This window comes from Vigna unguiculata, unplaced genomic scaffold (genome assembly GCF_004118075.2).
Source record: "Vigna unguiculata cultivar IT97K-499-35 unplaced genomic scaffold, ASM411807v1 contig_117, whole genome shotgun sequence".
NCBI lineage: Eukaryota > Viridiplantae > Streptophyta > Magnoliopsida > Fabales > Fabaceae > Vigna > Vigna unguiculata.
In genome coordinates this window covers 35,946-47,736 of record NW_021010823.1, presented here as the reverse complement: position 1 = coordinate 47,736, position 11,791 = coordinate 35,946, and the positions used below count along the sequence as shown (strand labels likewise).

Here is an 11,791-nt window from a genome sequence, read left to right as displayed (position 1 = left end):
AAAATAACATAGAAGAGGAAATTCAAACCAGAACCTTGCTCTAGATACCAGATGATACGATCCTATCTAGGAAAGAGTATGATCGTTTCTGAATTTGAATCCTGAAGAGGCACGACACGAATAAATCAGAGAAGAACGCGGAATAAGACAGAGATGGAGGACGCCACAATCTAGTAGATTGATAAGTCAAGTGAAGATTCGCCACAAAGATGTTAATCTTTGATAAGAACCAGAGGCCTAAGCCAAGAACAAAGAGAACCCTCTCTTTAATGAAAATCAAATTCAATATATGACTAAAAGTGTCTAGAATAGTTTTTTATACTTCTATATATAGATAGGTACATGAGTTTAAGAAAACCTAAGAACCCTACAAGAAGGCCCAAACCAAAACATAAACTAATTTATAAAAGGAAGCCAAAGCCCAAAAACATAACTTATTTTCTAAAGAAAACCCAAAGTTTAAAAATATAAATTAATTTCCTAATAATTATCCTTCAAGAGTGCTCCAAGCCATGATCTTCATATCCTTTGAATTTCCACTTGTAGTTGCTTGTAGTATCGAGAGTCTTGAATAAATGTGATTTTTCAATCTCTTACTCCTTGCCCTTGTCATAGGTCCTTTGAATTGTAAATGTTCATCTTTAAGTTCTTCTTGTATGGAATCTTGGGATAGTGCTCTATCACAATTTCCAGACAAACACAACAATACAACACAAGGGGGGGGGGGAGGGGTTGGCAGACAAATTCAGAATTCTAATCAACAGATTAAATTGAATGAAAAGAGTGATTAAAACCATATTGACATCCTTGATTGAAACACAAATTCACTTATCATAGGCCACCAAATTAACACCTCTGCGAAAACCCCATTAATAGGTGTTGTTCCAAGTGTATAAAACCCACAAAACGAACTGCCCAAGCAAGGAAACGAATTCAAAACGTAAAACCCTCAATGGGTGCTGTCAAATATGCATAAAAACAGTAAAAATGAGCCAAAAACGTGAAAAACCGCAAGGGTCACGTCCATGGAAGCTTGGAGAACGAAAATGGAGGTTTGAAGAGAGGTTGAAGATGATGGAGCGGCTGGTCTTCCCATGCAGACCTAATTTCGTGGTCATATCACCCCTGCCACTCAGAATTACGAAACTGCCATTATGAGCTGCAGAATTACAAAATGCCACTCTGGGCGTCAAATGTTGAGCCATTGACTTTGCTGTCGTGGAAATGACATGGAAATGATGTGGAAATGATGTGGCGACTCTCTTCAATTGAATATTGACGTCCAAGCTCCAAAATTGCTTCACCCAAATACCTAAAAATAATTAAAAACAAAAATTAGGCCAAATAATGTGAAATTAGTCCAAATTCGGAACAGTGGTCCAATAAAGCCCAACAGATGAAAAACACTCTAAAGATGAACAATTAAGCACTAATCAATTGTCTAATGGGTACACAAAGGCTAGTGGAATGGAAGATAATAACAACTCATTAAAATCGACCACACTTACCCTTTTGCACTCCTGGGCAAAATTAAAGAGTAAAGCAAAGCAAGGATATCACAAATATAACAAGAGAGATAAAAAGACACAAGACAAACAGACACATGACAAACAGACTCGACACAGACAAATGGAAACACATCTAACATAGAAGGATTCAAAGCTGCAAGGTATCCATGAACATCATCCAAGCAATTCAAACATGTCAAGTACTCAGTTCAGCTCAAGGAGAGAATTGAAAGCAACATAACCTCACGAAATATGCACTGTATCACTCAAATCTCTAGGCTACTGTTTACTCTCAAAGCACCCCTAAAAACAAACATCAAACAGACTTGGCAAGCCTTTAGAACTAACAACCAAACTAGAAACACATGCAGATCAGATCAGAAGAACTTTTCAAGGTTGTAATGGTGCTGAGGACAAGGTGTGGAACATATGGATAAGTAGCTAAGCAACCAAGGAAATAGAGGAGCAATGGGGAATAAGTCTTAATCAATCATGAAAGTAATCCCAAACACCAACACTTCCAACTTCAGTTCTCACACAATGCTCAATCCAAACTCCTTTTTATTTCTTTTCTTATTCTCTTTCCTTTTCTTTTTGTTTTCTCTTTTTTTTTCTTTTTCTATACAAAGAACATGAAGAGAAACAACAATTTTGAAATCCCACTTTGGTGTACAAATGAGCAATTCCAAGAACCAACAATAAGTGCGCGAACAACCACACTTTTTGTGCGTGACCACACTTAATTGAGCACCCATTCTCAAAACAATTCCAAAGCTCCAAAATTTCCTAAGGTAGGAATAATCATGGTTTTTTCAGGCTAAGGGCTTGTAATGAGATGTAGAACAATGAAAGGGTATGCAAGCTCAAAAAGGGGTATCAACGAAAATAGTTCAGGTAGGCTCATCTGGCTATAGGCTCACAGAACAAAATTGCCTAAATCATATCCCAACATGCATGTGAATCAGAAAAGCATTTAGAAAGAGTCAAGCCAAGGCCACTGTGCAAGCATTCAAGAGGCATATATCACACAATCAAAGAACAGAGAGTGGCTCAAATTCTCATACAGGGTAAAATAATTCCAAAAGCAACTTGACATGCAAAGAGATAGCAAGGATATCAGTCCACAGAGTAACCAACAACTCATCCTCCAAAAGTGAAGTGAGTGTTCCAAACAGAAAGCAAAAACATAACACTAACTAACACAAATAAACAAAATGAAACAAACAAACGGAAACAACATAGACAAACAGTCTTGGACAAGTGCAATAGAAGTAAAGAAGTAGGGGAAAGAAAAGTCCCTAAATCATGGTGAAACAGCAGTGGGGTCAAGCAGGGAAGTTTCCTCCACAACAGTATCCACCAAGGCAGGATTGCTGAGGAATGGCTTCAAACGATGCCCATTCACTTTGAAACTATTATCAGTGGACTGGCTTTTGATTTCAACTGCACCATAAGGATAAACATTAGTAACAACAAAAGGACCAATCCACTTTGATCGCAACTTACCCCCCATGAGTCCAAGTCTGGAGTTATACAGTAAAACTTGCTGACCAACAACAAACTCCTTTCTAGCTATGGAGCTATCATGGAATTTCTTGGTTTTCTCCTTGTAGAACATAGAGTTCTGAGATGCCACCAGACGGATCTCATCTAACTCGTTCAACTACAGCTTCCTTTCCTCCCCAGCTTGATCAAGAGAGAAGTTGCATGACTTGATAGCCCAGTATGCTCGATGCTCTATCTCCACTGGAAGGTGGGCATGGCTTACCAAAGACAACCCGATAAGGAGACATCCCTATAGGTACCTTATAAGCAGTCATGTGAGCCCATAGAGCATCCCCAAGTCTATTGCTTCAATCCTTCCTGTTGGGCTGCACAATCTTCTCCAAGATCCTCTTGATTTCTCTGTTTGAGACCTCGGCTTGCCCATTAGTTTGGGGGTGATATGGTGTAGAAAGTTTATGCACAATCCCGTACTTTGAAGCAAAACCCCCAAGGATCTGTTGCAAAAATGGGTGCCCTGGTCACTAACAATAGCTCGAGGAACTCCAAACCTGCAAAATATGTGAGACCTAACAAAGTCCACAACAACTCGAGCATCATTAGTTCTAGTGGCTTTGGCTTCCACCTATTTTGAAACATAATAAACAACAAGCAAGATGTAAGTGAAACCAAAAGAGATAGGGAAAGCGCCCATGAAATCTATACCCCAGACATCAAACACCTCACAAAATAGCATAGGTTGTTGAGGCATCTGTTGTCTCCAAGAAATGGCTCCTCCTGCTCGTTGGCATTCCTTACATGTGCTACAAATCCTCCATGCATCTTTGAAGATGGTGGGCCAATAAAATCCGCAATCTAGCACCTTACGAGCTGTCCTTTGTGTGCCAAGGTGACCAGCAGGTCCAATGAATGACAAAATTTGAGGACCGAGTCAATCTCATGGTAACCTGATCACTGCACATTTTCCACAGATAGGGGTCATCCCAAATGTAATACCTAGCATCGCTCTTGAGTTAATCACATGAGCTCTGGATGCTAGAGGAGGGTAAAGCAAAAGCAGCAAGATAATTAACAATGTTAGCAAACCAAGGTGAGGAAGAAGTAGAGAGTGTCAAAAAACTTTCATCGGGAAAGTCATCCCGGATCGGTGAAGCATCATCAGTAGACCTCTCAATCCTGCTTAGGTGGTCTGCAACCAGGTTTTGTGCTTCGCTCCTATCACAGATTTCCAAATCGAATTCTTGGAGCCAGAGCATCCATCTTATCAGCCGAGGTTTTGATTATGCCTTCTTCAACAGGTACTTAAGAGCTGCATGGTCAGTAAACACAACAACAGGAGAACCAAGCAGATAAGATCGAAACTTTTCAAGTGCAAAAACTACTGCAAGGAGCTCCTTTTCTGTTGTGGTATAGTTTGCTTGGGCGGCATCTAATGTCCTGGAGGCGTAGTAGATTACCCTCGGCTGCTTATCAATCCTTTGAGCTAGAACAACCCCTAATGCATAGTTGGATGCATCACAAATAAGCTCAAATGGGGCTGTCCAGTTGGGCGCCTGAATGATTGGAGTTGTGGTCAGGGCCTTCTTGAGGCAATCAAAAGCCTCTTTGCATCCTTCATCAAAGATGAAGTCAACATCCTTTTGCAGTAGGTTGGACAGTGGGAGGGCCCTTTTGCTGAAATTCTGAATGAAGCGCCTGTAAAACCCAGCATGGCCAAGAAAAGAACGAACATCTCGCACAGAAGAGGGGTAAGGCAATTGTGAAATAATTGAGATCTTGGCAGGGTCAACTTCAATGCCCTTTTTTGAAATTATGTGCCCCAATGCTATGCCTTGTTCTACCATGAAATGACATTTCTCAAAATTGAGAACAAGGTTAGATTTGATGCACCTGTTTAAAACTCTGTCCAAACTATCCAAACATGCATCAAACGAGGACCCATATACAGTAAAGTCGTCCATAAACACCTCTATGCATTTTTCAAGAAAATCACTAAAAATGCTAAGCATGCACCGCTGGAATGTGCCAGAGGCATTGCATAGGCCAAACGACATCCTCCTATAGGCAAAAGTGCCAAAGGGGCAGGTGAATGTGGTTTTATCTTGGTCCTCAGGTGCAATGTGAATTTGAAAGTAACCAAAAAACCCATCAAGAAAGCAATAGTGGGACTTACCTGCCAAGCGCTCAAGCATTTGATCAATAAAAGGCAGGGGGAAGTGGTCTTTTCTGGTTTCTTGATTTAGCCTTCTATAGCCAATGCAAACCCTCCAACTGTTTTGCACTCTTGTTGGAATCAGCTTTTCTTTTTCATTCTTGACTACAGTGAGGCCAGTCTTCTTTGGAACAACATGGATCGGGCTAACCCACTGACTGTCAGAAATGGGGTAGATGATCCCAGCTTGTAGAAGCTTGGTCACCTCCTTCTTTACAACATCTGAGATGACAGGGTTGAGTCGCCTCTGTGGCTGTCTCACTGGCTTTGCTCCATCTTCCAACAATATCCTGTGCATGCATGTTGATGGGGTAATACCAGGGATGTCAGTCAATGTCCATCTAATTGCCTTCTTATGCTTTTTAAGAACATGCAACAACCTCTGCTCTTGTTCAGCAGTGAGGGAGGTGGAAATGATGACAGGCAGTTTGTCCTCCTCCTCTAGGTAGACATACTTGACGTTGTCTGGCAGTGGTTTCAACTCTGAAGTACTGGATGCTGGCTGAATATCAGGAACCAGAAGGGAGGGAGAAATGGGTTCCACAGCTTGTACCTGAGCAAAATAATCAGATGCATGTGTACTTCCTGCAACATGGTTAGTGCAACCTGATTGTATAACATCAAAGTCAATAGGTACAACATCCAGAGAGTCAAACTCATTAGATTCAAAATTATCCACATCATATTCAGCATCATCAAAATCAGAAGCAGAATCAGAATCAAGAACATCAATGCATGCAAATTCAGATAACTCAGACACGGATGAATGTTTTAATGCATGCAAAAAGTGGAAATCAGAAATCAATCCATCAACAACATCATCAATAATATCCACGTGAAAAACAGAATGATCCTCAGAAGGATGTTGCATGGCATCCAAAATGTTAAATCGTACAACAATATCATTAAACTCCATGGACAAAAATGGTCTGCCTAAAATGATTGGTGCAGAACCATGTGAAAATCCCTCTTCCATGTCAAGAATGTAAAAATCAGCAGGGAAAATCAATTCACCAACATGAACCAAAACATCATCAACCAAACCTGCGGGTTGGGCATCACTTCTATTTGCCAACTGAATCACCACACCCGTAGGTTGCAAGGGTCCAAGAGAAAGAGATTTAAAAATAGACAGAGGCATTACATTTATTGAAGCATTAAGATCAAGCATTGCATTTTCAAATTTATTGTTACCTATGATGCAAGGTACACAAAATGTACCTGGGTCCTTGCACTTCTCAGGAATCTGAGGAATAGATTTACCTATCAATGCTGACACGTTTCTGCCCATGCTGATCTTTTCGTTTCCCTTTAGCCTCCTCTTGTGCGTGCATAGCTCCTTTAAGAACTTTGCATATCTGGGAATCTGTTTAATGGCATCCAACAGAGGTATGTTCACCTCCACTTTCCTGAAAGTTTCTAAGATCTCCCTGTCAACCTCTTCCATCTTTTTGCTCGGAATGGCTCTTGGAGGGAAAGGAAGAGGTATGGAAGGTGCAGCAGTAGAGGTGGAAGGTGTAGAAGTCACACCAGATGTGGAAGGACCAGCTGCATGAGCATCACGCTTTCTCTGAAGTGTAGCAGGGTTGGCTTCCTTTGGAGGTGTAGGCTCGGAAGTGGGAACTTCAATGTTCTTCCCAGATCTCAAAGTAATGGCACTCACATTCCTAGGATTTTCCACCGTCTGTGATGGAAGCTTGTCAGAATTCTGAGCTTGTGCCTGGTTTAGCTGAGTGGCCATCTGCCCCATTTGATTTGTCAAACTCTGGATTGAGGCCCTAGTCTCCTGCTGGAATTGCATATTTTGAAGGGTCATCATCCTGACTAACTCCTCCAATAAAGTAGAAGAAGAAGGTGCAGGTGCTGCAGCAGGAGCTGGTGTGGGTACAGGTGGAACTGGAGCAGCTTGTGGTGCAGGTGCAACTCTTTGTTGTGGAGGTGGTTGCACATTTTAAAATTGTTGGGGCTGCAAGTGCAACTCTTTGTTGTGGAGGTGATTCCTCCATCCTGGATTATATCTGTTGGTTGACAAATCATGGTGGTTTTGTTGTTGTTGTTGGGGCCTATTCTTGTTGAAAATATTTGCTACATAGGCCTGAGGTGTGTCCACTGGTGTAGAAGAAGAAGGAGAAGCAGCCTGTTGTTAAAATGCTAGGCAAGAGTCTGTAAAATGATCAACAGATGTACAAAGGCCACAAACTCTGGCAGCTGGAGCTCTCTAATTGGAAGCAAGTTGGTTGACCAGTGTGGTAAGAGCATCAATCTTAGTCTCCAACTTCTTTGTGTACTCAGCTGCTCCTACATCATGAATACCTCTAACAACTATGGCATCACTCCTTGTGCCAAATTGTTGAGAATTTGAAGCCATGTTCTCTATTAGTTGTCTGGCTGTAGTTGGGGTTATGTTACCAAGGGCACCACCACTTGCGGCATCAATCATATTTCGATCCATGTGGTGCAAGCCTTCATAAAAATACTGCAGAAGGAGGTGTTCAGAGATCTGATGGTGTGGGCAGCTTGAACAAAGATTCTTGAACCTCTCCCAGTACTCATAAAGGGTCTCCCCACATTGCTGCTTGATGCCATAAATCTCCTTCCTTATGGCTGTTGTCCTTGAAGCAGGAAAGAACTTGGTAAGGAACAATCTCTTCAGGTCATCCCAGCTTGTGATGGACCTGGGTGCTAGGTAGTACAGTCAGTCTTTCGCATTACCCTCCAAAGAATGAGGGAAAGCCTTCAAGTATACATGGTCCTCCTGCACATTTGCAGGCTTCATGGTGGAACAAACGACATGAAATTGCTTCAAGTGTTTGCACGAGTCCTCACCTGCAAGACCATGAAACTTTGGCAACAAGTGTATTAAACCAGTTTTCAGCACATATGGAACCTCCTCCTCAGGGTATTGAATGCATAAACTATCATAAGTGAACTCTGGTGCAGTGAGCTCACTCATGGTTCTCTCATGAGGTGTAAGAGGTGAGCCATATTATCAGTATGAAAATCAAAATGCCCAGAATAAACAGTATGCTCAGAATGCAAAGAATGAGGAGTGTCAAGAATGTGATGAGAATCCTAAGAGTCAAGAAAAGTCACTGAATATTCAGCATTGCAAATATGGATTCCTAAGATGCCTACTCCTCTGTGGAATGTCCTATCAATCTCAAGGTCAAATGGTTGTAATTCACTTGGGTTTCCCCTAGTCATGCACCCAAAAACATAAATTCTAGTGATATTGGCATAACATAGGGTATAACTACAAGTATACTCAAACGACCTCCAAATGACTTGAAAATTGGTAGGATATTCCTTTGAGTGGTCAAACAGAAGCACTAAAAAAATCAGATCAAAACTCAAAGCACAAGTATTTTTAACAATTTTTCAAAAGTGGAAAAATGAAGAAAAATCACAAAAAAGATTGCGGAAATGGTAGAAAATGGCATTTTCTGGAGAATCTGAGTTTGGAAACCGGAAAAGCCGAGGTCCATGAAGGTGGGATATCAAATTCCACCCCAAATGCATATAAAATAATAGTGATTCTGATAACCAGAGCAAAAGTTATGGTTTCTCTGAATTTTCACTAAAAATCAGTCCAAAATTTTTTTGAATCTCTTAACTCAAACCTTACCAACTGCTCCAGCTATTTTTCCTATCAAGTTCAATGTCTTAGAAGTGGGGGGGGGGGAAATTTCAAGTCAAAACAAGCACCGTAGCTACCAGAACAAAAATCCAGAAGTTAAATGCCATATTCGGACACTATTCATACACTATTCACTACTACAAATGACACTATTCATGCGCGCCGCGACACTATTCACTACACTACACAGAAACACACAGGAATGGAAACAGGCACTGAACTTAAGACAACATTAACATCACAATGAACATATACCAACTCAACCACACTGAACTACACACACTAAAACACAAAACACAACACACTGAAAATTTTACTTTGAACGAAACGATTGGTCCCTGGCAACGGCGCCAAATTTGATAGAGGTCGTACCCCACCAAATTAAAACATATTAAATGCAATATCTGAAAGTGAACCAAGTCGTCTCCCAACGACCAATATTTTCATTCAAAGCTTCAATTTCCAGACGAACACAACAATACAGCACAAAGGGGGGAGGGGGGGTTGGCAGACAAATTCAGAATTCTAATCAACAGATTAAATTGAATGCAAAGAGTGATTAAAACCGTATTGACATCCTTGATTCAAACACAATTCACTTATCATAGGCCACGAACTTAACATCTCTGCCTTCTCTCAATCCACTAGATAATAATCTACTAAGCGAAAATTACAATCTAGCTTCATTATGCACAAGTTACATAAATTAAGCATGAACATAACTTAACCAAAACACATGAAATTACTCTGTAAATTAAGCACAAACAGATTCATCACAATTCATTCTCGAATTAGAACAAAGAGATATGGCAGATTTCACAAGTAAGCACAACCTCAAAGCTTCATTGCATTTTTTATCAAGGAGTCAATACACGAAATTAGCTAGACATGGAAATGGAGCAATTAGACACCCATAATTCTAGAATCACAAAAATAGAATCAAAAACCCCTAACTTATGAAATTTGAAAAACGCAAATTAAGAGCAAAAAGAGAGATTTCAAAGCTCAATGGAATGCAAAACGGTGCTTATCATATATAAATGCGAAAAGCTCATTAATGGGTGATATTCCAAGTGTATAAAACCCACAAAACGAACTGCCCAAGCAAGAAAACGAATTCAAAACGTAAAACCCTCAATGGGTGCTATCAAATATGCATAAAAACGGTAAAAATGAGCCAAAAACGTGAAAAACCGCAAGGGGCACGTCCATGGAAGCTTGGAGAACGAAAATGGACGTTTTGAAGAGAGGTTGAAGATGATTAGAGCGACTGGTCTTCCCCATGCAGACCTAATTTCGTGGTCATATCACCCCTGCCACTCAGAAGTACGAAATTGCCATTATGAGCTGCAAAAATTACAAAAATGCCACTCTAGTCCTCAAATGTTGACCCATTGACTTTGCTGACGTGGAAATGACATGGAAATGATGTGGCGACTCTCTTCAACTGAATATTGACGTCCAAGCTCCAAAATTGCTTCACCCAAATACCTAAAAATAATTAAAAATAAAAATTAGGCCAAATAATGTAAAATTAGTCCAAATTCGGAACAATGGCCCATGAAAGCCCAACAGATGAAAAACACTCTAAAGATGAACAATTAAGCACTAATCAACTGTCTAATGGGTACACAAAGGCTAGTGGAATGGAAGATAATAATGACTCATCAAGGCCCTATACTCATGGGGTGGTAATGACCAGTGGTATGGGTTCAACATGTGATACGAATGAGGTGTTATTTTTTAGAGGTTGACATGGAATTGTAAGCATGATTGGTATTCTCTTATTGTTGATTTATGATTGTTGGGGTCCGTGTCAGTGTGTAATTCCTTGGAGTCTCTAGGTGAGGCCTCCAGGGGTTGCGCTTCAGTGGTCGGGACGTAATTCCATGGCCCCTATTAGTAGGTGTCCATGGTGGTGCCCCCATCTGTATAACTAGGTAAGGATTCAAGGTAAGGTTGCATCCTGACACTCTAAGGAGTCAGTTAGTCTCACCTAGAGCGGACTGACTCCTGTGGTGAGAGTAGTAGGAGGCCTGAAATTCACTAAGGGCTAACCTTGTGGTGAGGGAAAATTGATCCATCATAACACTTGTAACACATAGCTCGGGGTGAGCAGCTTGGGGGTGAGCAGAGGTATCCACCACAAGTGCAAGCATGCATTGAATCCGACCAGGTTATATGTATCCGGATGAGTCGAGTCGAGTCGTAGTGGTATCGATTGAAAAGTCATAACATGCTTGATTGTGTATGGATATTGGATGGTGAAAGTATATTTGACTGTATGATGAAAATGTTGTTAGCTCTAGCTTACCCTGTTTGTTGTATGGTTGTCTTGTATGTGGCTCTTCTTTCTTGCGATGATCATCAATTTAATTGATGGGAGCAGATGCGCGAGGTTCCCGTGGTCAGCAAGGAAATGGCGATTCCGCTGCTTAACCATCTACGCTGGACTTTATGTTTCTTTCCTTCATGGGTTTTCTTTAGGGCTACAGCCCATGTATTGCTCTATGCCTTACTATTCTACTCTCATTTTGTTAGACTTTTATCTGGTTTCCGTTGGCATCGTGGTGTGCCCAGTTTGTAGGGTGTGTTAAGGACCCCAGGACTACTCTACATTACTATTTTATGTGACGTGTCTTTTAATTTCGCTTAGTAATTAAATGGGACGTTACATTTATGGTATCAGAGCGGTCATTCCTTAGGTCTATGAACTTGGATGTCCGCTTAGCTTTCTCTGTGCCTTCTGAGTGTTCTTAGTTAAATTCTTGCCTTATTCGAGACTAACCAAGTGATTTTCTGTGTGCCAGTGAACTATGGCACCTCCTCATAGGACTTTGCAATCGTTCGAGGGTGACTAGCCCGATATCGCCAGGGCAATAGAGGCGATGGTGGCTGCCATGACGCAGCAAAGCACAGCGATGATGCAAC

At 41.0% G+C, this 11,791-nt stretch overlaps 1 non-coding gene across 1 annotated transcript; it reads left to right on the top strand.

Annotated features, from left to right (window-relative positions):
• The first annotated feature begins 7,721 nt into the window (after positions 1 to 7,721).
• LOC114171137 lies at positions 7,722 to 7,828 on the top strand. Its single transcript, XR_003601357.1, has one exon. It is a non-coding gene; the product is annotated as a small nucleolar RNA R71 (small nucleolar RNA).
• The last annotated feature ends 3,963 nt before the right edge of the window (positions 7,829 to 11,791 follow it).